Consider the following 26,978-nt stretch of genomic DNA (forward strand, 5'->3'; position numbering starts at 1 on the left):
ATTACAATAAAATTAGTTTTTACAAACTCATTAATATATAACTCCCAAGACTCGATATATTTTTATAAACACATCCTGTTTCTTCATTTTTATGTATTACTTTTTATTTTTACTTTTCTACAATTTTATATATTACTCCCCTATTTTAGAGAATGAGGAAAACAACTTAATTAAATTGAGGAAGACAATAGTCACTGAGGTGTGATTTGAGGTTTATCAAGCTCAACTTTTTTATGAGAAGGATCACATTTTTATGTATGAGAAAAGTAAAAATGTGAGGAAAGAGTCAGTAATTTTAAGTTTAGAACAAGTTGGATAGCTCATTATGTGACCTTGGATCTCTGTATTTTTTTTCACAACAACAACAAAAAAGAATGTGTTTTACTTAATGATATATGAGATTCCACCTAGCACTAAAATTATGTTAACAACTTTACCCAGATGTATACCTTTTAATTGAAAACTCTTTGAAACTGCAAAGCAATAACTCATAAATTTGTGCTTTCTAATGGTAGGCTTTCAAGTGTAAAGATACCCTATGGTGAAGAATGATAAATAGATATGCAGACAGACATAAATAGACAGACAGACAGACAGATGGATAGATAGATACAAATAGATACAGATATAAAAACAGATAATTATATCGATATCTCTATCGCCTCTCTCTTTACTTATTTTTGGAGCAGGGCATCTTCTTTATTCCACTAAAATTACAACACATATGGAATCACTTCTGCTTGAAAGTAGACTTAGATGAAGCAAGCCAACAGTTCAGAATTGAAGAGTGTTAGAGAGGATCACCATTTACTTTAGAAAGTCAAATTATTATAAACCATAATTATCCCTTCAGGATTGATTCAAACAGACTGTTGTAGACATATCTAAATTTAATGGTTAAATTTTTATTGTTCTTGCTTTATTTTAAAGAAATCACCTTTATAAAGTTAGTCTATTTACATAAATTACATCAATATGAATATTACATGCTGTATTTGCCTTAAGAAGGAAAAATTCCTGTCTTCAAGACTTTAAAATCCTAATTTGTACAACAAAACAAATGCACATGATACAACTCAAGTGATATTAAATATTATGCTGTTGGTATTGATTGTGTGTACTGTGAGAGTTTCAAGTAGGGAGAAATCAGTGCTAAATGGAATCACCGTAGAAGCTGGGACTCCTGGTGTAGTTAAGCCTTAACCTGAGACTTTAAAGCCATACAAGATTTGAAGAGATGTCGAGGGGGAGAATAATACTCTGGGTAAGGGAAACAACATAATTAAAGGCCTGGATTTAGGGAACATTGCTGTCTGCAAGGGAACAGGAAAGAAAATGAAGCTGACAGCAAAAGACCGAGGGCCTGTGTTGACACTATATAAGGCTGATTTGTAGAGGTGGACTTGAATAATTTTCTTTCAGTCCTTTGAGTCACATCAAAACTGAAACAATGAAAATTAGAATATTGAAAGGAGTTTTGATTTATTATCCTTTACTTCTTTTCTTAATTATAATGAGGGCACAAACCTAGGAAATAACTTGGTGATGGCTAATTTATTCACAGACAATATTTGTCATGCTTATGAATTAGCCAATAATAATCAGTTATAATTCACTCCAACACTCTAATTCACTGGAGATGAATCAAGCTAATAAGCTACCAGGGAAAAATCAGCTATTTTAACTACCTCTAATTTACATTTTAGCACAGTTTATTTGCATTGAGGGAAACATTTTCATATTTTCAGGGTTGCTAAAACATTATAAACATTTATACATGTTTAATTTATTTAGAATGTAGGTGGTATATGAAAGAGTAACAATCCATTAATACCACTACCAATAAATATATGCCAGTTATTTTAAAAATTCAGAAACATTTTGATCACCCTTTACATAGCTTTTATGAGATTTGTCATTACTTAAAAACGAGCATGTATTTATCGTATATTTATATTTAACTATTTAAATAACACTAATGTGATACAGTGATACCTTTTCATCTTTCATAACAAAAGGTAGAATCATGAAATTCTAAAAGATTTCATAGAATGAACATATTTTTTATTTTAAATAATATTTTATTTGATCATTTCCAAGCATTATTCATTAAAGACAAAGATCATTTTCTTTTCCTCCCTCCGACCCCCCATAGCCGATGCATGATTCCACTGGGTGTCACATGTGTTCTTGATTCGAATCCATTTCTATGTTGTCAATATTTGCATTAGAGTTTCTTTAGAGTCTCTCCTCTGTTATGTCCCCTCAACCGCTGTAGTCAGGCAGTTGCTTTTCCTCGGTGTTTCCACTCCCATAGTTTATCCTTTGCTTATGCATAGTGTTTTTTCTCCTGGATCCCTGCAAATTGTTCAGGGACATTACACCGCCACTAATGGAGAAGTCCATTATGTTCGATTATACCACAGTGTATTAGTCTCTGTGTACAATGTTCTCCTGGTTCTGCTCCTCTCGCTCTGCATCACTTCCTGGAGCTTGTTCCATTCTCCATGGAATTCCTCCACTTTATTATTCTTTTTGGCACAATAGTATTGCATCACCAACATATACGACAATTTCCTCAGCCATTCCCCAATTGATGGGCATCCCCTTGTTTTCCAGTTTTTGGCCACTGCAAAGAGCGCAGCTATGAATATTTTTGAACGAGTCTTTTTGTCCATTATCTCTTTGGGGTACATACCTAGCAGTGCTATGGCTGGGTCAAAGGGTAGATATTCTTTGGTCGCCCTTTGGGCATAGTTCCAAATTGCCCTCCAGAATGGTTGGATCAATTCACAACTCCACCAGCAATGAATTAACGTCCCTACTTTTCCACATCCCCTCCAGCATTCATTACTTTCCTTTGCTATCATGCTAGCCAGTCTGCTTGGTGTGAGGTGATACCTCAGAGTTGTTTTGATTTGCATCTCTCTGATTATAAGAGATTTAGAACACTTCTTCATGTGCTTATTAATAGTTTTGATTTCTTTATCTGAGAACTGTCTATCCATGTCCCTTGCCCATTTGTCAATTGGAGAATGGCTTGATTTTTTGTACAATTGATTTAGCTCTTAATAAATTTGAGTAATTAAACCTTTGTCAGAGGTTTCTATGAAGATTTTTTCCCAATTTGTTGTTTCCCATCTGATTTTAGTTACATTGGTTTTGTTTGTACAAAAGCCTTTTAATTTGATGTAGTCAAAATTATTTATTTTACATTTTGTGATTCTTTCTATGTCTTGCTTGGTTTTAAAGCCTTTCCCCTCCCAAAGATCTGACATGTATACTATTCTGTGTTTACCCATTTTACTTATGGTTTCCTTCTTTATGTTTAAGTCGTTCACCCATTTTGAATTTATCTTGGTGTAGGGTGTGAGGTGTTGATCTATTCCTAATCTCTCCCATACTGTCTTCCAATTTTCCCAGCAGTTTTTATCGAATAGTGGATTTTTGTCCCAAAAGCTAGGATCTTTGGGTTTATCGTATACTGTCTTGCTGAGGTCGCTTTCCCCCAGTCTATTCCACTGATCTTCCTTTCTGTTTCTTAGCCAGTACCAAATTGTTTTGATGACTGCTGCTTTGTAATATAGTTTAAGGTCTGGGACTGCAAGGCCCCCATCATATGTGTTTTTTTTTCATTATTTCCCTGGATATCCTTGATCTTTTGTTATTCCAAATGAATTTTGTTATTTTTTTTTCTAAATCAGTAAAGAAATATTTTGGGAGTTCAATGGGTATGGCACTAAATAGATAGATGAGTTTGGGTAGGATGGTCATTTTTATTATATTGGCTCGTCCTATCCATGAGCAGTTAATGTTTTTCCATTTGCTCAAGTCTAGTTTTAGTTGTGTGGAGAGTGTTTTGTAGTTGTGTTCATATAGTTCCTGTGTTTGTCTCAGGAGATAGATTCCTAGGTATTTTATTTTGTCTAAGGTGATTTTGAATGGGATTTCTCTTTCTAGTTTTTGCTGCTGAGCTGTGTTAGAGATATATAGAAAAGCTGATGACTTATGTGGGTTTATTTTGTATCCTGCAACTTTGCTAAAGTTGTTAATTATTTCAATTAGCTTTTTGGTTGAATCTCTAGGATTCTTTAAGTAGACTATCATGTCATCTGCAAAGAGTGATAACTTGGTCTCCTCTTTGCCTATTTTGATGCCTTCAATTTCTTTTTCTTCTCTAATTGCTACTGCTAGTGTTACTAGTACAATGTCAAATAGTAGAGGTGATAATAGGCATCCTTGTTTCACTCCTGATCTTATTGGGAATGCATCTAGTTTATCCCCATTGCAGATGATATTAGCTGATGGTTTTAGATATATACTGTTTATTATTTTTAGGAATGACCATTCTATTCCTATGCTTTCTAGTGTTTTTAATAGGAATGGGTGTTGTATTTTATCAAAGGCTTTTTCTGCATCTATTGAGATAATCATGTGGTTCTTGTTGGTTTGCTTGTTGATGTGGTCAATTATGTGGATGGTTTTCCTAATATTGAACCAGCCCTGCATCCCTGGTATAAATCCTACTTGGTCATGGTGGATGATCCTTCTGATCACTTGCTGGAGTCTTTTTGCTAGTATCCTATTTAAGATTTTTGCATCTATATTCATTAGGGAGATTGGTCTATAGTTTTCTTTCTCTGTTTTTGACCTGCCTGTTTTTGGAATCAGTACCATGTTTGTGTCATAAAAGTAGTTTGATAGAACTCCCTCTTTGCTTATTATGTCAAATAGTTTTTATAGTATTGGGATTAACTGTTCTCTGAATGTTTGATAGAATTCACTGGTGAATCCATCAGGCCCTGGGGATTTTTTCTTAGGAAGTTCTTTGATAGCTTGCTGGATTTCATTTTCTGATATGGGATTATTTAAGAATTCTATTTCCTCTTCTGTTAGTCTAGGCAGTTTGTATTTTTGTATATATTCATCCATATCACCTAAATTGGTGTATTTATTGCCATATAATTTGGCAAAGTAATTTCTAATGATTGCCTGAATTTCCTCTTCATCTGAGGTGCTGTCCCCCTTTTCATCTTTGATGCTCTTAATTTCCTTTTCTTCCTTCCTTTTTTTAATTAGATTGACCAGTACTTTGTCTATTTTGTTTGTTTTTTCAAAGTACCAGCTTCTTGTCTTATTTATTAAATCAATAGTTCTATCACTTTCGATTTTATTAATTTCTCCCTTAATTTTTAGGATTTCTAGTTTGGTTCTCTGCTGGGGGATTTTAATTTGATCCCTTTCGAGTTTTTTTTAATTGCATTTCCAATTGATTGATCTCTGCTCTCCCTACTTTGTTGAGATATGTACTCAGGGATATGAATTTATCTCTGATTACCTCTTTGGCTGCATCCCAAAAGGTTTGAAAGGATGTCTCCCCATTGTCATTTTCCTCAGTGAAATTATTAATTGTTTCTATGATTTCTTCTCTAACTAAACTGTTTTGGAGTATCATATTGTTTAATTTCCAATTAGTTTTTGATTTGGTTTTCCATGTACCTTTACTGATCATTATTTTTATAGTCTTGTGATCTGAGAAGGCTGCATTTATTATTTCTGCTTTTCTGCATTTGTGTGCTATATTTCTGTGACCTAATGTATGGTCAATTTTTGTGAATGTGCCATGTGGTGCTGAGAAGAAGGTGTATTCCTTTTTATCCCTATTTATTTTTCTCCATATGTCTATTAATTCTAATTTTTCTAAGATTTCATTCACTTCTTTCACCTCTTTCTTATTTATTTTTTGTTTTGATTTATCTAAATTTGGTAGTGGTTGGTTCAAGTCTCCCACTAATATGGTTTTACTGTCTATTTCTTCCTTCAATTCTCCTAGTTTCTTCATTAGAAATTTGGGTGCTATATTATTTGGTGCATACATGTTGATTAGTGATATTTCCTCATTATCTAAAGTCCCTTTTAACAAAATATAATTACCTTCCCTATCCCTTTTGATCAGGTCTATTTTTGCTTTGGCTTCATCAGATATCATGTTTACCACTCCTGCCTTCTTTCTGTCAGTTGAGGCCCAGAAGGTCTTACTCCATCCTTTAATTCTGACCTTGTGGGTGTCTACCTGCCTCATGTGTGTTTCTTGAAGACAACATATGGTAGGGTTTTGGATTCTAATCCATTCTGCTATTCGTCTACGTTTTATGGGTGAGTTCATCCCATTCACGTTCAAGGTTATGACTGTCACTTGTGGACTCCCTGGCATTTTGATAACCTTCCCTAATTCTAACCTTTTTTCCTTTGGCTTTACCTTTTAGACCAGTGATTTACTTTGAATCATTACCCCTTATCCCCTCCCTTGATATGTTTCCCTTTTTAGTCCCTCCCCTTTTGTTCCCTCTCCCTCCCCCCTCTCTTTCCTTCCCCTTTTGTTTTCCCTCTCCCCTTCTACCCCTTGGTTTTCCCTTCTCCCTACCCTTGTTGGGTAAGATAGACTTCAAGATCCCAATGGATCTGGATGTTTTTCCCTCTCAGAGTTGATTTCCCTGAGAGTAAGGTTTAAGTAAAAACTGTCTTTGTCTCCTGCTTATAGGAGTTTTCTTCCCCTCCCCTTCCCATGTGTATCTTTGTATGAGAATGACTATTCTATTTGGTCTTTCTGTTCCCCCTATTTACACATTACATGTTCCCTACATATTAATTTAGATAGATAGATATAAATATAGTCCTTAAAGAAGAGAGTTTGAATAAAAGAAGAACATAACATTTTTCTCCTTTTCCCTTTCCTTCATATTTACCTTTTCAGGTATTCCATGCTCTTTGATTTTCGATATCGAACTTTCCACAGAGCTCTGGTCTTTTTGTTGCAAAAAGTTTGAAATCTTCTATTTTGTTGAATGCCCATACTTTCCCTTGGAAGTATATAGTCAGTTTTGCTGGATAGCTGATTCTTGGTTGAAGACCCAGCTCTCTTGCCTTTCTGAAAATCATGTTCCATGCCTTACGATCATTCAGAGTGGAACTTGCAAGGTCTTGTGTGACCCTTATTGGCATTCCTTTATATCTAAATTGTCTTTTTCTGGCTTCTTGCAGGATTTTTTCTTTTGCTTGAGAGTTTTGGAATTTGGCAATTACATTCCTGGGAGTTGTCTTTTGGGGGTTTAGTGTAGAGGGTGTTCTGTGAGCTCTGTCAGTGGCTGTATTGCCCCCTTGTTCTAGAATTCCTTGGGCAATTTTCTTTGATTATCTCTTGTATTACGATGTCGAGTTTGCTGTTTATTTCTGGCTTTTCTGGAAGTCCAATTATTCTTAAATTATCTCTTCTCCCTCTATTTTCCAAATCTGTCATTCTGTCAGTGAGATATTTTATGTTCTCTTCTAATTTCTTGGTCTTTTGGCTTTGCTTTATTAGTTCTTGCTTTAAAGCCTGGTTTTCCCTTTTCACTTTGGTCAAACTGGTTTTGTAGATGCGTAAATTTCTTTTGCATTATTTCCCGCTTTTCCTCCCAGAAGGCTTCCATCTTTTTGATCATTTCAGATTCAAATTCTTCATGGGTTTGTGGAGAGTTTCCATTTCCTTTGGAAGGTTTCGGGGCATTTGCTTGTGTTTCCTCTTCTATCTCTTCTGTGTTTTGTATTTTTGCTCCATAAAATGTGGCCAAAGTCGCCCCCTTCTTCTTCTTCTTTTTTTTTTTAATTTTGGGACTTTTGTGCTTCTGTGGAGTTTGCCATCTCTATCTGAGTGTGTGTGGGGAATTAGGTTTTCTTATCTCTGTCTGGTGTTCAGAGGTTTTAGCCCTAGGCAGATTGTCCATTCTATGCAGTTGTTGTTCTGTGTTCCTGGGAAGCCAGGAGTTGCTGGTGTGTCCCTGTTACTGCCCTCCTCTCCTCGGCACCCTCCTGATGCTTCTCCGTTGCCTTATTTCCACACTCTAAGCCTAGTTTGGCCCTTGTTCCTGTGCCTTAGCCGGCCAGTGCCTGCACTCTGTGGGGGGAGGGACCACAGCTTCCCGGAGCTCCAAGGGCTCCTAATGGGATTAGCTTTCCCTGGGTTGAATTTAGTATGCCTTGAGGCAGGGTCTTTTTTCTTGAGACTCCAGTGGAAGGATCCAGCCAGGGGGTTATAAACTCCCCCCTCTCTCTCTGTTTTCCTGCTGTCTGGGTGCCCCCTTGACTGGGTTAGGTTGTTTTCAGGATGTGTCCTTCAGAATAGCTGGCTCCGGAGGCCCTTTTGCCAGTCCTGAGGGTTGTTGTTGTTTCAGAAGACCCTGCTCTCTGAGTGGGAGGGGCCTCAGATTCCCTGGGCTCAGGGCGAGGGCTCCTGATAAGAAGATTAGCTTTCCCTGGGTTGAACTGAGATTTGGATGGAGGGATCAAGCCAGGGGTTTGCAAGCTTCCCCCCCACCCCATCTCTCTGTTTCCCTGCTGTCTGTGTGCCCCCACGACTGGGTCAGGTTGTTTTCAGGGTGCAGCCTTCAGAATAGCTGGCCCTGGGGTCCTTTTGTCAGCCCTGAGGGTTACTGTTGTTTCCACAGACCCTGCTCTCTGAGGGGGAGGGGCCGTGGCTTCCTGGAGCTCTGGGGGAGGCTCCTGAGAAGAAGATTAGCTTTCCCTGGATTGAATTGAGTGTGCCCTGAGGCAGGGACTTGAGACTTGGATGGAGGGATCCAGCCAGGGGGTTACAAGCTCCCCCGTCTTTCTGTTTCCCTGCTGTCTGGGTGCCCCCTCGACTGGGTAAGGTTGTTTTCAGGATGTGGCCTTCAGAATAGCCAGCTCCCGAGGCCCTTTTGCCAATCCTAAGGGTTGCTGTTGTTTCCAAAGACCCTGCTCTCTGAGGGGGAGGGGCCGTGGCTTCCTGGAGCTCCGAGGGCACTTCCCAGGGGGTTACGAGCTCCCCTGTCCCTCTCTCTTTCCCTGCTGTCTGGGTGCCCCCTCCACTGGGTTAGGTTGTTTTCAGGAAGAGGCCTTCAGAGTAGCAGGCCGTGGGGCTCTGAGGTTGCCTCTGCTGCCTCGGACTCGGACTCAGCGCTCTGGGTTGGGGGGAATGGGTCCTAGGACCTTCCTTCTGCCTACCCCTTAGGTCCAAGTGGTCTTGGGTTCTGGCTTTTGGGGGTGGGGCGTACCTTTTGATCCAGGTCCAGGTACAGGAGGAGGACTCCCGGGGTCTATGCTGTTGATCGTTTTGAATTTTGGTGTCCTAGGAGCATTTGGTTTGAGATCGGTCAGGAAGGGTTTCAGGAGATCTGAACTTTAGCTTTCTCTAAGCCGCCATCTTGACCGGAAGTCCTCATGAACATATTTTTTTAATAAAAAAATTATATCCTGGCAGAATCAGCTGCTTCATGGTAAATTTAAGTACATTTTAGAAACATTCTCATCTTCCAACAGTATTATGAATTAAATAAATTTAAGTAAGAGGCAACATGACAAAGGAGAAAGTATTCTGCATCTAGAACAAGATGACCCAAATTTGGATATTACCATTTACCATCTTGGTTGATTTTTTGGTAAAATTTGATTTTTTCTGTAAATTGATTTCATTTGATCTTTTCTGTAAAATCAGGTGGTGAGAAGAGAGTTTCCCTGAGGATCCAACTCTATGATCTATGATCAACTTCAATACAAACTTTAGGAATAATTTTATTGTTTCCTTTGAGTTTTTAAGGGCAATATTCCTATCCCTTAATAGACTTGTGTTTATGACTCTAATCTTAAAGATATTTATTTCTTAATAGAATCTCTTACTGAAAGGTGAGTAGCAGCTATACAGTGAACTGATTGCCTAGAGTATCATTTGCTGTGATTAGGAAAAGGGGTGATTCCGCAAGGCCAATACTCTATAGACATTTTTCTTTTATTTGGTCATTAATCTTGCCATTTATATTGTTGTTACCAAAGAGCAGTGAGGCTCTTCAGGGTGTAAAGATAACCCATTTTCTCTAGACTTAAAGAATTCAGAGGAGCTGGGAGGGACATTAAAGTTCATCTAATTTAGAATCCTCATTTGAGAAACAAGTTAAAGTAGTTCCACAAAGATAATGAGAGTTGTCCAAGGTCACTCATGTCTTTCCAACTATGAGCTCAGCTCTTTTTTTAATACAACATGCTGATTTAATAATTATTTCAGAGTTTCTAACACAATAATCCTTGTAAAATCTTTGGAAATAAAAAAAAAAAACAGAAATCAGGTCCATCTACAAGATACAATTTATCTTAAGGCCCCAATGTCTATGCAAAGAAAGTTATTATTAGAGGATACTATGAAGCAATTTTTGGTAAGACAGTAGTGAGGACCTCTTAAAATAGACAATTTGCTCAGAGAGGGGAAAAAGTTGACTAAATAGGTATAAAAGGTTTGAGTTTATAAGATATCAATTGGAAGCTATTAAAGTAATCAGTGACATGAATTAGTCTCAAATAATACCATCTGACTTACACATTACAATAAGCTCTACTGCAATAACCCTTTAGTCTCATATTTTGTCCCTGACGTATATTTTAGTGCCAAAAGCCTACAAATAAAGGACTGAACAAGTTCCTCAGTCCTCATAATGGGTCCAGCCTGTCTAACCACACACTTGTGCAGAATGTTTAAGTTTTCATGAGCCACACTAGAGACTGAGATTATTATTTAGAAAACTTAACTAAAGTCTATGAAAATTCATGTTATATATGAGAAAATATAAACTTTAGCTAGCTCCAAGAGATAGTATATTGTTTACATTAAAGAGTTTTCTTTGACATCATCATTTGGGATAAAGTTCTTAATAAGAGAAATACCATCACTATATATATATATATATATACTCTCTCTCTCTCTCTCTCTCTCTCTCTCTCTATATATATATATATATATATATATATATATATATATATATATATATATATATATATGTATATATATATCAACTGGAAAACTATATGGCAGTAACTAGGCACAGAACAACACCTCACACCATATAACAAGGTAAAGTCACAATAGATACCTGATTAAGAAAGAAAGGGTAGTATAAACAAATTAGGGGAACACAAAATACTTTGCCTACCAGATCTATGAATAAGAGAAGAACTTAAGTGGTAAAAAAGACTTGAACATTATGAGATGTTAAAGAGATAACTTTGACTACATTAAATTACAAAGGTTTTGCAGAAACAAAATTATTGCAGCCGAGATTAAAGGGGGAAAAAACAAATGGGGAAAAATCTTTATAGTGTGTCTCTTAGAAAGGCCTCATTTCTCAAATATATAGAGAACTAAGTGAAATTATAAGACTACAAAGCATTCCTCAAGTGGCAAATGGTCAAAGATATGAATAGGGAGTTTTCAGATAAAGAAAATAAAGCTATTTTGCATCATGTGAAAAAATATCCCAAATCACTATTAATTAGAGAAATGAAAATTAAAACTGAGATACTAACTCACACCTATTATATTGATTAACATTTAAGAAAAAGAAAAATAATAAATGTTGGAGGGGATGTGGAAAAATGGAACACTTATACATTGTTGGTGGAGTTGGTGGAGTTGTGAATTGATCCAACCATTCTTGAAAGCAACACGGAAAAAAAAGGGCCTCCAAACTGTTCATACTCTTTGACTCAACAATACCACTACTAGATCTCTATCCCAAAGAGATTAAAGATAGAGGGAAATGACCTACTTGTATAAAAAATATTTAAAGCGTTTTTTTTTTTTTTTTGTGGTTGCAAAGAACAAAACACTGAAGGGATACCCATCTTTTAGATGTCTGAACAAGGTATGGTATAGTATACAACAAAAACAATAGTTTATGATGATCAACTGTGAATCACCTAACTATTATCTGGGAGTGGGCGTAGAATTATATACCAAGATATTTTAAGGAGAAGATATGCATAAAAGAAGCATTTTAGTTTAATTATTTGATTAGTGGTTTTTTGTTTTTGAATTTTCAGGATAGGGAATTTATAACAAAAGAAAAAGACTCCACAATAATAGAAAGAACAGTCTGAATGTGGATTGAAACATACCATTCTTCATTATATTTCCTCCATATTTTTTTTCTATAGTGTAATCAATATATTACTTGTTTCACAACATGAATAACAGGGAAATATGTCATATAATAATACATGTACAACCTGTATAATAACCTGTATAACATTACCTGTCTTTTTAGGGAGGTGGGAAGAGTGAGAGAGAAGGGATAAAAAAGAATGAGACATAGATTTTTGAACACAGTTAAAAGAAGTTGAGTAAAAAAATTAAGGAATTTGTTTATCTTGCATAAGCATATTTATTATAAGTTGTCATACTTATAACAAATAATATGTATACATTATAACAAATTTTATATATATATATATATATGTCCATCCCAAAAAAGAAAATATGTCTTCTTTTCAATATCAATATATTGGTCTTGATGCTTCTTTCTGGATACCAAAACCTAATACTTTTACAACATGTCTTTAAATACTAGTAAAGAAATAGTATGTCCCTCCTGAGCTATTACTTTTGTAAAATAAACTTCTCTAATTCCTTTTAAATAATCATCATATGATTTGAGTGTTTCCCCATTTGTGTTTTACTCTGAACACTACTCATTCTCAATGTCTATGTTAGATTATGGGTAATAAAATTGAACATAATGCTCTTGATTTAAGATTGAGTTTCCAAAGAAACAAAAAAAGTAAGTGTTCAAAAATTTTATAATTAAATCAATCCAGTAACTGACATGAAACTAGCTACTGGTCTGAATGCACAGAAAACCTCAAATTGCACATCAATCAATATTGGTATGATTTTCAAGGCAGGCATAAGTATACAGGCCTCAATGGAATCATAATTGTGATAAGTATGATTTTTGAAATATATATTTTGATTTTAGAGTTATGTGATAAGACTCCAATATGGAGTCACATAGGCTGAGTGATTATATAATGCCTATAAACATATATTAGAGATAGTAATTTAACTAAATCTCTGTGTCTCTGTTTTTCCATATGCTATATGAATGTTTTACATGTGTATTTTTTCACCTGTTTGTTGAGGTGTATAATAATAAAGTTTATGCTTTTATTAGCAGCCAAGTCATAATTTGCCATAAGTCTTCAGACTAATCTTTACTCAACCTATAATGCCAAATGTCACAAATATTTAATTTAAAATTTTAATTTAAGTTAAAATTAATAATGAAATTATTAAAATTTAGTAATTTTAAACAGACTTGACTGAACATTTGCATAATATAAAGAGATAGTACATTTTCACTACTCATACCAACATCTTATATCTTATTAAATTGAAATTTAATAACAAGTCACATTTATATATCACATTAAATTTTACAAAGCACTTTACACACATTAACTCATTTGATTTAATCATGTCTCTCTTTCAACACTTTCTCTGAGACACTTAAAATTCTTAGCTTTCATTAGCATACAACCCTTGTTTTACATTACCCAGAGCATAACAGAAGCTCTTCTGCCACTCTTAATTCACACCAAGACAGCCAGAAGATATTCTTGGGGGCCATACAAAATTCATTGTTAAAGATGTTAAATAGGAATGATAGTAGCAGAGTTTGAGAAATACACATTATATTAAGATTAAGTACTTTATAGTTTAAAGATGTTGCAATCTAGCAGTACTGGATCTTAAACTGTACTATAAAGCAATGGTTATCAAAACAATATGGTTCTGGCTAATAGACAGAAGGGTGGATAAAAGTTGGAAGGAAAGCAACAAATTGGGGGAACATTTTATAACAAAACTCTCTGACAAATGTGTAGTTTCCCAAATATTTAAGAAACTAAGTCAAATTTACAAAAAACATCAAGTCTCTCCCCAATCAACAAATGGTCATGGGACATGAAAAAGCAGTTTTCACATGAATAAATAAAATCTATCAATAAGCACATGAAAAAGTGTTCTAAATCCCTCCTAATAAGAGAAATGCAAATTAAAACAACTCTGAGTTACTACCTCATATCTAGCTGAATAGCCAATATGGCAGCAAAGGAAAGTGATAAATGTTGGAGGGGATGTGGCAAAATTGGGACACTAATACACTGCTGGGGAAGTTGTGAATTGGTCCAACCATTCTGGAGAACAATTTGGAATTATGCGCAAAGCCATGCCCCTGCTGCATTTGTACCTCCAAAAAGATGATAAGGAAAAAAGATTTGTACAGAAATATTTATAGTCACACTCTTTGTGGTAGCCAAAAGTTGAAAAATGAGGAAGTTTCCATTGATTGGGAAATGGCTGAACAAACTGTGGTATCTGATGGTGATGGAATACTATTGTGCTGAAAGGAATGGAGAATTTCTTTGTGAACTGAAGAGACCTCCAGGAATTGATGCAGAATAAAATGAGCAGAACCAGGAGAATATTATACAAAGAGACTAATGCATTATGGCACAATCAAATGTAATAGATTTTCTACTAGCACCAATGTAATGACCCAGGACATTTCTGAGGAACTTATGAGAAAGAACACTATCCACATTCAGAGAAAGAACTGTGGGAACAGAAATGCAGAAGAAAAACATGATTTGGTGGGGATATGATTAGGGTTTTGATTTTAAAAGATGACTCTATTGCAAATATGAATAACATGGAAATAGGTTTTGAACAATGATACATGTAGAACCCAGCGGGATTACTTATCAGCTCTGGGAGTGGGGAGGGAAGAGGGGTGGGAAAAATCATGAATCACATAACCATGAAAAAAATCTTCTAAATAAATAAATAAATAAAACCTCAAAAAAAGATGTTGAAATCAATGTAGGAATACAATACCAGGTATATGGAAAAGGTAGGGGCAGAATAAAGTAAATGAAGTGATCAATGAGAAAGAAAGAGCAAAGCAGGCAGAGAAAAGAAAGTTTTACAGACCCGTGAAGAGAATTGAGAAAAAGAGACAGACACAGAAAAACAGAAAGATATATTGGTTGTAGATCAGTCAGATACTTTTCTTCAGAAAGAATCAATGTGTTTTATTATTTTTCCAGATTATATTTAATTAAATTTGAATGATTTTCTGTCATTTTGCAATTCCTGTTTTCTCCCTCATTCCCCCTCCTTGTGAAAATCAACACCAACCTGTATCTTTTTTTTTTTGAACCCAAGATTAACATTGGATTTTTAAAAAGGTGAGTTATGATATTAAGTTTGAAGTCACTTCCTTCATTAATTAATTGTCATTACCTGCCCTATCTTCTGAGCCACTCAAGATAGTAGGGAAGGAGAGGAGCAGACATGTATATCCTGGGGCCACACTAAAGATATTTTCACCCCTGCATGTGGAAGACATTGTGCCTTGTTTCTAGTGACTCCTTGGGACACGGAAGACCTGCTTCTTTCCCAGAGTGAGGTCAGAGACCTCCAATTGGAGGGTCTTTGGGAAGAGGCAGCACTAAGAGTATTAAATTGAGTCAAAAGGAGAAGGGTCCTTTTGGACTGGGATTTGAGACCTAGAAGGTGTGTGTGGGTATGACTATTAGACTTACAGGAGGCTTAATAGCCAATTGTGCCCTTTCCTTCTCAGACATCTTTTTTAAGTTATTTAATAAATAATTATAAACTAAAACATAACTTTCTTTTTTTTTTTTTTTTTTTAATATATTTTATTTGATCATTTCCAAGCATTATTCGTTAAAGACATAGATCATTTTCTTTTCCTCCCCCCCACCCCCCATAGCCGACGCGTAAGTCCACTGGGCATTAGATGTTTTCTTGATTTGAACCCATTGCTTTGTTGATAGTATTTGCATTAGAGTGTTCATTTAAAGTCTATCCTCTGTCATGTCCCCTCAACCTCTGTATTCAGGCAGTTGCTTTTTCTCGGTGTTTCCACTCCCATAGTTTATCCTTTGCTTATGAATGGTGTTTTTTTTCTCCTGGATCCCTGAAAGTTGTTCAGGGACATTACACCGCCCCTAATGGAGAAGTCCATTACGTTCGATTATACCACAGTGTATTAGTCTCTGTGTACAATGTTCTCCTGGTTCTGCTCCTCTCGCTCTGCATCACTTCCTGGAGGTTGTTCCAGTCTCCATGGAACTTCTCCACTTTATTATTCCTTTGAGCACAATAGTATTCCATCACCAACATATACCACAGTTTGTTCAGCCATTCCCCAATTGATGGGCATCCCCTCGTTTTCCAGTTTTGGGCCACCACAAAGAGCGCAGCTATGAATATTTTTGTACAAGTCTTTGTGTCCATTATCTCTTTGGGGTACAGACCCAGCAGTGCTATGGCTGGGTCAAAGGGTAGATATTCTTTTGTCGCCCTTTGGGCATAGTTCCAAATTGCCCTCCAAAATGGTTGGATCAGTTCACAACTCCACCAGCAATGAATTAATGTCCCTACTTTGCCACATCCCCTCCAGCATTCATTACTTTCCTTTGCTGTTATGTTAGCCAATCTGCTAGGTGTGAGGTGATACCTCAGAGTTGTTTTGATTTGCATCTCTCTGATTATAAGAGATGTAGAACACTTCTTCATGTGCTTGTTAATAGTTTTGATTTCTTTATCTGAGAACTGCCTATCCATTTCCCTTGCCCATTTATCAATTGGAGAATGGCTTGATTTTTTGTACAATTGATTTAGCTCATTATAAATATGAGTAATTAAACCTTTGTCAGAGGTTTCTATGAAGATTTTTTCCCAATTTGTTGTTTCCCTTCTGATTTTAGTTATATTGGTTTTGTTTGTACAAAAGCTTTTTAGTTTGATGTAGTCAAAATTATTTATTTTACATTTTGTGATTCTTTCTATATCTTGCTTGGTTTTAAAGCCTTTCCCCTCCCAAAGGTCTGACATGTATACTATTCTGTGCTTACCCAATTTACTTATGGTTTCCTTCTTTATGTTTAAGTCACTCACCCATTTTGAATTTATCTTGGTGTAGGGTGTGAGGTGTTGATCTATTCCTAGTCTCTCCCACACTGTCTTCCAATTTTCCCAGCAGTTTTTATCGAATAGTGGATTTTTGTCCCAAAAGCTGGGATCTTTGGGTTTATCGTATACTGTCTTGCTGAGGTCGTTTTCCCCCAGTCTATTCCACTGATCTTCCTTTCTGTTTCTTAGCCAGTACCAAATTGTTTTGATGACTGCTGCTTTGTAATATAGTTTTAGGTCAGGGACTGCAAGGCCCCCATCATATGTGTTTTTTTTCATTAATTCCCTGGATATCCTTGATCTTTTGTTCTTCCAAATGAACTTTGTTATGGTTTTTTCTAAATCAGTGAAGAAGTATTTTGGTAGTTCAATGGGTATGGCACTAAATAGATAAATAAGTTTGGGTAGGATGGTCATTTTTATTATACTGGCTCGTCCTATCCATGAGCAGTTAATGTTTTTCCAATTGTTCAAGTCTAGTTTTAGTTGTGTGGCGAGTGTTTTGTAGTTGTGTTCATATAGTTCCTGTGTTTGTCTTGGGAGATAGATTCCTAGGTATTTTATTTTGTCTAAGGTGATTTTGAATGGGATTTCTCTTTCTAGTTCTTGCTGCTGAGCTGTGTTGGAGATATATAGAAAAGCTGATGATTTATGTGGGTTTATTTTGTATCCTGCAACTTTGCTAAAGTTGTTGATTATTTCAATTAGCTTTTTGGTTGAATCTCTAGGATTCTTTAAGTAGACCATCATGTCATCCGCAAAGAGTGATAACTTGGTCTCCTCCTTGCCTATTCTGATACCTTCAATTTCTTTATCTTCTCTAATTGCTACTGCTAGTGTTTCTAGTACAATGTCAAATAGTAGAGGTGATAATGGGCATCCTTGTTTCACTCCTGATCTTATTGGGAATGCATCTAGTTTATCCCCATTGCAGATGATATTAGCTGTTGGTTTTAGATATATACTGTTTATTATTTTTAGGAATGACCCTTCTATTCCTATGCTTTCTAGTGTTTTTAATAGGAATGGGTGTTGTATTTTATCAAAGGCTTTTTCTGCATCTATTGAGATAATCATGTGGTTCTTGCTAGTTTGCTTGTTGATGTGGTCAATTATGTGGATGGTTTTCCTAATGTTGAACCAGCCCTGCATCCCTGGTATGAATCCTACTTGATCATGGTGAATGATCCTTCTGATCACTTGCTGGAGTCTTTTTGCTAGTATCCTATTTAAAATTTTTGCATCTATATTCATTAGGGAGATTGGTCTATAGTTTTCTTTCTCTGTTTTTGACCTGCCTGGTTTTGGAATCAGTACCATGTTTGTGTCATAAAAGTAGTTTGATAGAACTCCCTCTTTGCTTATTATGTCAAATAGTTTGTATAGTATTGGGGTCAACTGTTCTCTGAATGTTTGATAGAATTCACAGGTGAATCCATCAGGCCCTGGGGATTTTTTCTTAGGAAGTTCTTTGATGGCTTGATGGATTTCAATTTCTGATATGGGATTATTTAAGAATTCTATTTCCTCTTCTGTTAGTCTAGGCAGTTTGTATTTTTGTATATATTCATCCATTTCTCCTAAATTGGTGTATTTATTGCCATATAATTGGGCAAAGTAATTTCTAATGATTGCCTTAATTTCCTCCTCATTGGAGGTGCTGTCCCCCTTTTCATCTTTAATGCTGTGAATTTGCTTTTCTTCCTTCCTTTTTTTAATTAGATTGACCAGTACTTTGTCTATTTTGTTTGTTTTTTCAAAGTACCAGCTTCTTGTCTTATTTATTAAATCAATAGTTCTATCACTTTCGATTTTATTAATTTCTCCCTTAATTTTTAGGATTTCTAATTTGGTTTTCTGCTGGGGGTTTTTAATTTGATCGCTTTCGAGTTTTTTCAATTGCATTTCCAATTGATTGATCTCTGCTCTCCCTTGTTTGTTAATATGAGCTTTCAGGGATATGAATTTGCCTCTGATTACCGCTTTGGCTGCATCCCAAAAGGTTTGAAAGGATGTTTCGCCATTGTCATTTTCCTTGATGAAATTATTAATTGTTTCTATGATTTCTTCTTTAGCTAAACGGTTTTGGAGTATCATATTGTTTAATTTCCAATTGGTTTTAGATTTGGTTTTCCATGTACCATTACTAATCATTATTTTTATTGCCTTGTGATCTGAGAAGGCTGCATTCATTATTTCTGCTTTTTTGCATTTGTGTGCTATGTTTCTGTGACCTAATGTATGGTCAATTTTTGTGAATGTGCCATGTGGTGCTGAGAAGAAGGTGTATTCCTTTTTATCCCTATTTATTTTTCTCCATATGTCTATTAATTCTAATTTTTCTAAGATTTCATTCACTTCTTTTACCTCTTTCTTATTTATTTTTTGATTTGATTTATCTAAATTTGATAATGGTTGGTTTAAGTCTCCCACTAGTATGGTTTTATTGTCTATTTCTTCCTTCAATTCTCCTAGTTTCTCCATTAGAAATTTGGGTGCTATATTATTTGGTGCATACATGTTGATTAATGATATTTCCTCATTGTCTAGAGTCCCTTTTAACAAAATATAATTACCTTCCCTATCCCTTTTGATCAGGTCTATTTTTGCATTGGCTTTATCAGATATCATGATTACCACTCCTGCCTTCTTTCTATCAGTTGAGGCCCAGAAGGTCTTACTCCATCCTTTAATTCTGACCTTGTGGGTGTCAACCCGCCTCATGTGTGTTTCTTGAAGACAACATATGGTAGGGTTTTGGATTCTAATCCATTCTGCTATTCGTCTACGTTTTATGGGTGAGTTCATCCCATTCACGTTCAAAGTTATGATTGTCATTTGTGGACTCCCTGGCATTTTGATTGCCTTCCCTAATTCTAACCTTTTCTTCTTCGGCTCTACCTTTTAGTCCAGTGATTTACTTTGAATCAGTCCCCCTTGTCCCCTCCCTTGATGTTTCCCTTTTTAGTCCCTCCCTTTTTGTTCCCTCCCCTTCCCCCCTCTCTTTCCCTCCCTTTTTGTTCTCCCTCTCCCCCTCCCCCCCTTGGTTTTCCCTTCTCCTTACCCTTGTTGGGTAAGATAGAATTCAAGATCCCAATGGATCTGGATGTTTTTCCCTCTCAGAGTTGATTTCCCTGAGATTGAGGTTTAAGTAAACCCCCCCCCTCTCTTCCTCTCCTTCTTATAGGAGTTTTCTTCCCCTCCCCTTCCCCTGTGAATCTTTGTGTGAGAACCATTATTCTATTTGGTCTTTCTTTACCCCCTATTTATACATTACATTTTCCCCACATATTAGTATACATAGGTTGATATAAATGTAGTCCTTATAGAAGAGAGTTTGAGTAAAAGAAGATAACATTTTTCCCCTTTCCTTAATATTTACCTTTTCAGGTATTCCTTGCTCTTTGATTTTCGGTATCAAACTTTCCACAGAGCTCTGGTCTTTTCTTTGCAAAAAGTTGGAAGTCTTCTATTTTGTTGAATGCCCATACTTTCCCTTGGAAGTATATAGTCAGTTTTGCTGGGTAGCTGATTCTTGGTTGGAGACCCAGCTCTCTGGCCTTTCTGAAGATCATGTTCCATGCCTTACGATCATTCAGAGTAGAACTTGCAAGGTCTTGGGTGACCCTGATTGGCATTCCTTTATATCTAAATTGTCTTTTTCTGGCTTCCTGTAGGATTTTTTCTTTTGTTTGATAGCTTTGGAATTTGGCAATTACATTCCTGGGAGTTGTCTTTTGGGGGTTTAGTGTAGAAGGTGTTCTGTGAGCTCTGTCAGTGGATGTATTGCCCCCTTGTTCTAGAATCTCTGGGCAATTTTCTTTGATTATATCTTGTATCACCATGTCCAGTTTGGTGTTTATTTCTGGCTTATCTGGGAGTCCAATTATTCTTAAATTATCCCTTCTCCCCCTATTTTCCAGATCTATCACCTTGTCGGTGAGATATTTTATGTTCTCTTCTAATTTCTTGGTATTTTGGCTTTGCTTTATTGATTCTTGCTCTTTTACACGATCATTGTCTTCCAGCTGCCTGATTCTGGCCTTTAAAGCCTGGTTTTCTTTTACAGTTTGGTCAAACTGGTTTTGTAGATGCGTGAATTTCTTTTGCATTATTTCCAACTTTTCCTCCCAGAAGGCTTCCATCTTTTTGGTCATTTCTGATTCAAATTCTTCATAGGTTTGTGGAGAGTTTCCATTTCCTTTGGAAGGTTTTGGAGCATTTTCTTTTATATTATCTTCTGTCTGCTCTGTATTTTGTATTTTGGCTCCATAGAATGTGTCCAAAGTCGCCCCTTTCTTCTTATTTTTCTTGGTATTTTGGGGCTTCTGTGGTTCTGTGGAGTTTGCCATTTCTGAATGTGGAGGATTAGTTTTTCTTGTCTCTTTCTGGTGTTCAGGGGCTTTAGTCCTGGGCAGATAGTTCTATGAGCTTTCCCTGGGTTAAACTGAATATGCCTCACTGGAACTGGAATGGAAGGGTCGGACCACGAGGCCACACTCTCCCCCTGGCTCGATTTCCGGAAGTTGCCTTCAGAATCGCTGGCCGTGAGGCTGTTTCGTCGGCCTGCGGGGGGATGGGCTGCCGCTTCCCCAAGCTCCGAGAGCACAGACTTTCACTGAGACTTGGATAGCAGGATCCAGCCCGTGAGGCTGTCTTGCCCGCCCTGAGGGTTGCTGTTGTTTTGACCAGCTCTCTGCAGCGGAGGCCCCAGGCAGTAACTTTCCCCCGGACCAACGGGCTCTCTGCAGCGGAAGCCCCAGGCAGTAACTTTCACCCGGACTGGGACTTGGGTAGAAGACCCTGAGGGTTGTTGTTCCTCAGACCCTGCTCTCTGAGCCCAGCGCGGCTGCCGCTTCCGGGAGCCTTGGACTCTGCGCTCCTACCCCTGAGGTCCGAGGGATCTCGGGTTCTGGCTTTTAAGGGGAGCCGTACCTTTTGAACCGGGTCCAGGTCCAGGAGGAGGGTTCCCAGGGTCTGTGCTGTTGATCGTTTTGAATTTCGGCGCCTTAGGAGCTTCTAGTTTGAGATCGGTCGGGAAGGGTTTTCCGGAGATCTGAACTTCAGCTTTCTCTAAGCCGCCATCTTAACCGGAAGTCCCTAAAACATAACTTTCAGAGAATTTTCATCTCAACACCCTCCTCCCTGCTTGAGTTGGCAGGTAACATGATATAGGTCATACATATGCAACACATATTTCTATATCCATCATATTGCGAAACAAGACATATTACTTACTCTAGAGAAAAATTCATGGAGGAAATAAATTAAAGAAGTCTATACTTCAATTTGCATGCAGACTCCATCATTTCCTTCTATTGTGGTGGATAGTCTTTTTCATCATGAAGTTGTCCTGGATCCTTGCAGTGCTGATAATAGATGTCATTCACGGTTGTTTATCGCAAGTTAATGATGTTACTATATACAATGTTCTCCTGATTCTACGCATCTACTCTGCATCATTTCATAGAAGTCTTTCCAGATATTTTGTGATTGTCTTGTTAATAATTTCTTATGATATAATAGTATTCCATTATTTCAAGTTCTTAGCCACAACAAAAAGGACTTCTACAAATAGATTGTATGAATGACCAATATTTCGCGTGTCCGGGAAACCATATTAATTGCCATAATAATATAGTTATTGATAATTTTAAGCCTAATTCTCTAACACACTCTCCTTTTCTTTACTACCAAAACTACTATGAACTTTTTAGATATGCAATTCAAGTTTTACACTTGCTAATAAATAATTCATTCTGAAAAAATCCAGTCTTTAGTACTTAAAACAAATCTCAAGATGCCCTTGGTATGAACATGAGGTATTGTGATGGGTCATTTCTACTAGGGAGCTAATAAATGTTTGTTGCCTGTGACTGAATTGGTAGTACCTGCACTAATGCAGATGGCAATTCTGTCTCATCTTGTGGAATTCCTGTCATAAATCTTCCATGAAGTAGTCATTGACAACACTGGAGGGCTTCCTCTCATTCTATTAATATTTAAGGGGTACAAATGGAACATTCAGGCTGTCCATCTGTTGTCTCTCATTTTTGCTAAAGCACTGAAAAAATAATGCAATATAAAACAACTATGAAGGGCAGTGATCTATTTTTTTTTCCAAAGGAAATATGATGAGAATGTTCACTCAGTTAACACTGTAACGCTCCTGTAGGCTAAACTGAAATATGATTAAGTTTTTTGTTTTTTTTTTTACAACTAGTCCAAGTTTCTAATGGAATCTTCTAATTTAGTGTCAAATCACATTTAATCTGAAAAGAAGAATTTGAATTTCACTCATATAAAAAGTATCATTTAGATAAACATCCATTTGAACAGTAATGATAACTTTATTTTAACATATTAATAAAATAACTTTTCATTTACAATATTTAATAAATGTTGATGAGGGGAAAGTAGTGAAAGGGTAACATTCTTTAACAATATCAGTAGTTCAGATATATGTTCATATCTAATTACAAGAAAAATTGGACTCCATTAATCTCTCAGTGAGTTCTTTTGGTACCATATTACATTAACAGTGGTTGTTACTAATCAATGTACAATAAGATTACATTTGAGTCATTTAAGTTTGCTCTGGTTTGAATTATAGGCATGAGATCTATTTATCATTAAATTTTACTTCTATCTCCTTTTGCTTTTTTAGGTCAGCATAATGAGAAGATGAATTATATTTTTGTTGAAATTAAGGAAGCTTGTGATTTGTATTTAAAAATCAATTCTTTTAAATATTGATTGGAAACAAATTTATATTTACTTCCAGGCATTATTATCAGTTGAGATGAAATTAAATATTTCCCAATCATTAGAAAGAAAATAAAAATGCCTCTTTAATATCCATTAAACAGAATGAAATCTTAATATTTATTGTTCTCTGGACTTCTTTGGGAAACATGAAATCTTATTTTCATGATAAGACATGTTGTCTGTATTAAATTAATAATTTATATTTTTCTGTTGCTAATTTTTAATTTACTATATTATTAAATGTATAATTTATCCATTTTAAATATTAATATGCAGTAAAAATTCTGATTTAGTAATCATATTAAGGATGTATGCTGGCTAATGTACCAATTAAATTGAGTCCATTTTGCTGGGATATTTATATTATGTTAGCTTTTGGAATGACAAGTTCGTTTCAATTTGAAGCAAAAGAGGAATTCAGCACCTACATATGTGTTTCTCCATGTAATTAGGGACAATCATTTCTTTTAGATGTGTCTCAGTTTGGAATGGTATATTGAATCCATTGATGCTTTTCAGAGCAACAGAGAAAAGATGAAGAAAAGTGATTTTTTCTTCATGTATGGATAGCATTTTATGGTATATTAATATTTAGATTTCATGATATAAAATCATTTTTTCTTTAGTTTCTTACCAACACCACAGTAAATGAGAACTTTGGGAAGTAGTGAATAATTAGTAGAATGGTAAAATTTTGGCTATGTATGTAGGTATATGTATATGTATTTATATATGATTATTCAGAGAAGTCTATTTGGGGTGTCTGGTAACTTCCATTAGAACTCTCTTTAAAAAGGATCAAAATCACTGATCTCTAATGGTCAAAAAGCAGTAATTATATCTTCTCTGTCTTTTTTATACACGCAAATACATCTGAAGCCTCCTGTTGCTTTTTAAAAACAACATAGCTTCTGTCTTAAAATCTATTTAATACTAAGTAGTGATTCTAAGGCAAAAAAATCATAAGGACTAGAAAATTGCAATTAAATGATTTGCCTACAATCATAAAAGTAGAAAACATCTGAGACCACATTTGAACCCAGGACCTCCAATCTCCAGGCCCAGCTCTCTATTGACTGAGTCATCTAGCTGCCCCTGCTATTGGTTTTCTTTTTTGTTTTTAATCCTTACCTTCTACCTTAGAATCAAAACTGTGTATTGGTTCAGGCAGAAGAGCAGTAAGGGTTAGGCAATGGGGGTCAAGTGACTTGTCCAGGGTCACACAGCTAGGAAGTATCTGAGGCTGGATTTGAACCTAGGATCTCTTATCTCTAGGCCTGACTCTAAATCCAATGAGCCACCTAGCTGTCCCTGCTCCTCTTGGTTCTCAATAAAATTTGGAACCCAGCGCCTGGTTCCATGAAATTTTTTAGGTATGACTAGGATGAATCTTTTTTATTCTCTCTCTTCTGGTGCCAACTCTGCTGAGTAAAGTAAGGACATACTTCCATAGTTCTCCTTTGATTAATGTCATTGTCTTCATCTTTAATGATCTCCCCCTACCAAACACACACACACACACACACACACATGCACACACCCTTTCATTTATCCTATATCAGTTAATCAATTCTGCTATTTGGCATGTTGTCAGTACTAGTTTTCCCATGTTGCTCAACCTGGAGAGAAGGACAAGACCTCATAATTACATGGCTATTAATTTTCTTCTCAGATACCTTCCTTTCCTTGGGATAGATTTTCATAAGGATCTGTAGCATTTATACAATTGGATAGCTAACACAAGGCTGTCAGAAAAGAAGCACAATACTATAAATTGAGCATTTTAAGGTGATGAATTCTGTATTAATAGATAAAAAGTGATTATCCCAATGACCAGTAAGTCTAAATTCTGATTATTTTTACATTCCATTTTCTAAATATTTAGTAACCATGTTATGAACTTGGAATGTAGCCTCCCCACAATAAAACAAACAAAATTGTTTCTAGTAGAGATTGAAAAGTATTAATCTAGAGATACAGCGAGTCAAAAGTGAAGAGAAGTATCATAGAGCAATTAGTGATGAGAATAAACTCCTTCCATCAACAGATCAAGACCTGTTACACAATTAACTAGCTATAAAGTTTCCTGGGTATACTGAGAAGTTTATTGTCACACAATTTGCCATTATTCAGGAGTTCAAGCCTCTTCATGACCCCATTTAGGGTTTTCTTGGCAAAGATATCAGTGCTTGGTCATTTCCTTATCCAGCTCATTTTACAGATGAAGAAACTGAGGCAAATAGGGTTATTAGTGACTTGCCCATAGTCACACAGTTAATATGTTTCTGAAAACAGACTTGAATTCAGGAAAATGAGTCTTCCTGACCTAGGTCCTGTGTACTATCTATTATACTGCATAGTATGATATATTAGTGACAGAACTTGAACCTAATGTTCCTTAACCCTGATGTTGGTGGTATCTACTTAGCAGTGCTACTTAGATACAAGGCTTGAAAACTGCACAAAAAGGCTACTGAATAACATGTATATCCATGCTACAACATAGCAGTTGCTAAATATTATCTCAGGCAATGCTGCTGGGGAAAAACAAAAACAAAAAACAAGTTTCAAAGTCAGAATCTGTGTCTGAATCCTGGATATGCAAGTATATATTTTTTTTTATTTTTACTTACTTTCCAGTGGTTAGCATAACATTTAGCCAATAATAGGTGGCCAATACGTGTTTATTGACTGATTGCTGATTAGTGTGCTTTGGGTTAGCAAATGAAATTTTTCCTGGGCCTCAGTCTCCACACCCTTAAAATGACAGAGCAAAGCATCATTATTTTTCTTGGATGACAAGAAGGAAAAACTTCTCATTCAGAAATATCTGAGAACAAAGCAGCATCATTAAGGTCTACAAAGATGAAAACAATACAAACTTCACGGGGAAAAGAGGTTGATATCCCCATAATTAATAGAATGGGACATCAGCACAGGGGCAAATTGAATAATATCAGCTGAAATAGTTTAGTATACAATGCTCTGATTAAGTAATGTCAATGATTAAAATATTACATAATTAATTAAATAAAATAATTATTAATATTCTGATTATACATATAATTTTAAGGATCTGATGGCATAAATATAATAGAAGCTATTGAGTAGTCAGTATATTCTTAGTTTCTCCATGATATCCTTGGACATTTATCATAATTTATGAGTCTGATTCAGGTAAATGACTAAATTTAAAGTCAAGAGATACTAGATACTGAATCTAGGCTCCAATACTAAATATCAATTAAATTTTGGTAAGTTACTTAACCTATTTGTTTATGTTTTCTCATCTATAAAATGGGAATAATATGACTCATAAGTACCCATTCACAGCATTGTTGGGATAAAAGTGTAGTAAATACCATTA

The sequence above is a fragment of the Monodelphis domestica genome, chromosome 3, assembly GCF_027887165.1.
Source record: "Monodelphis domestica isolate mMonDom1 chromosome 3, mMonDom1.pri, whole genome shotgun sequence".
Classification (NCBI taxonomy): domain Eukaryota; kingdom Metazoa; phylum Chordata; class Mammalia; order Didelphimorphia; family Didelphidae; genus Monodelphis; species Monodelphis domestica.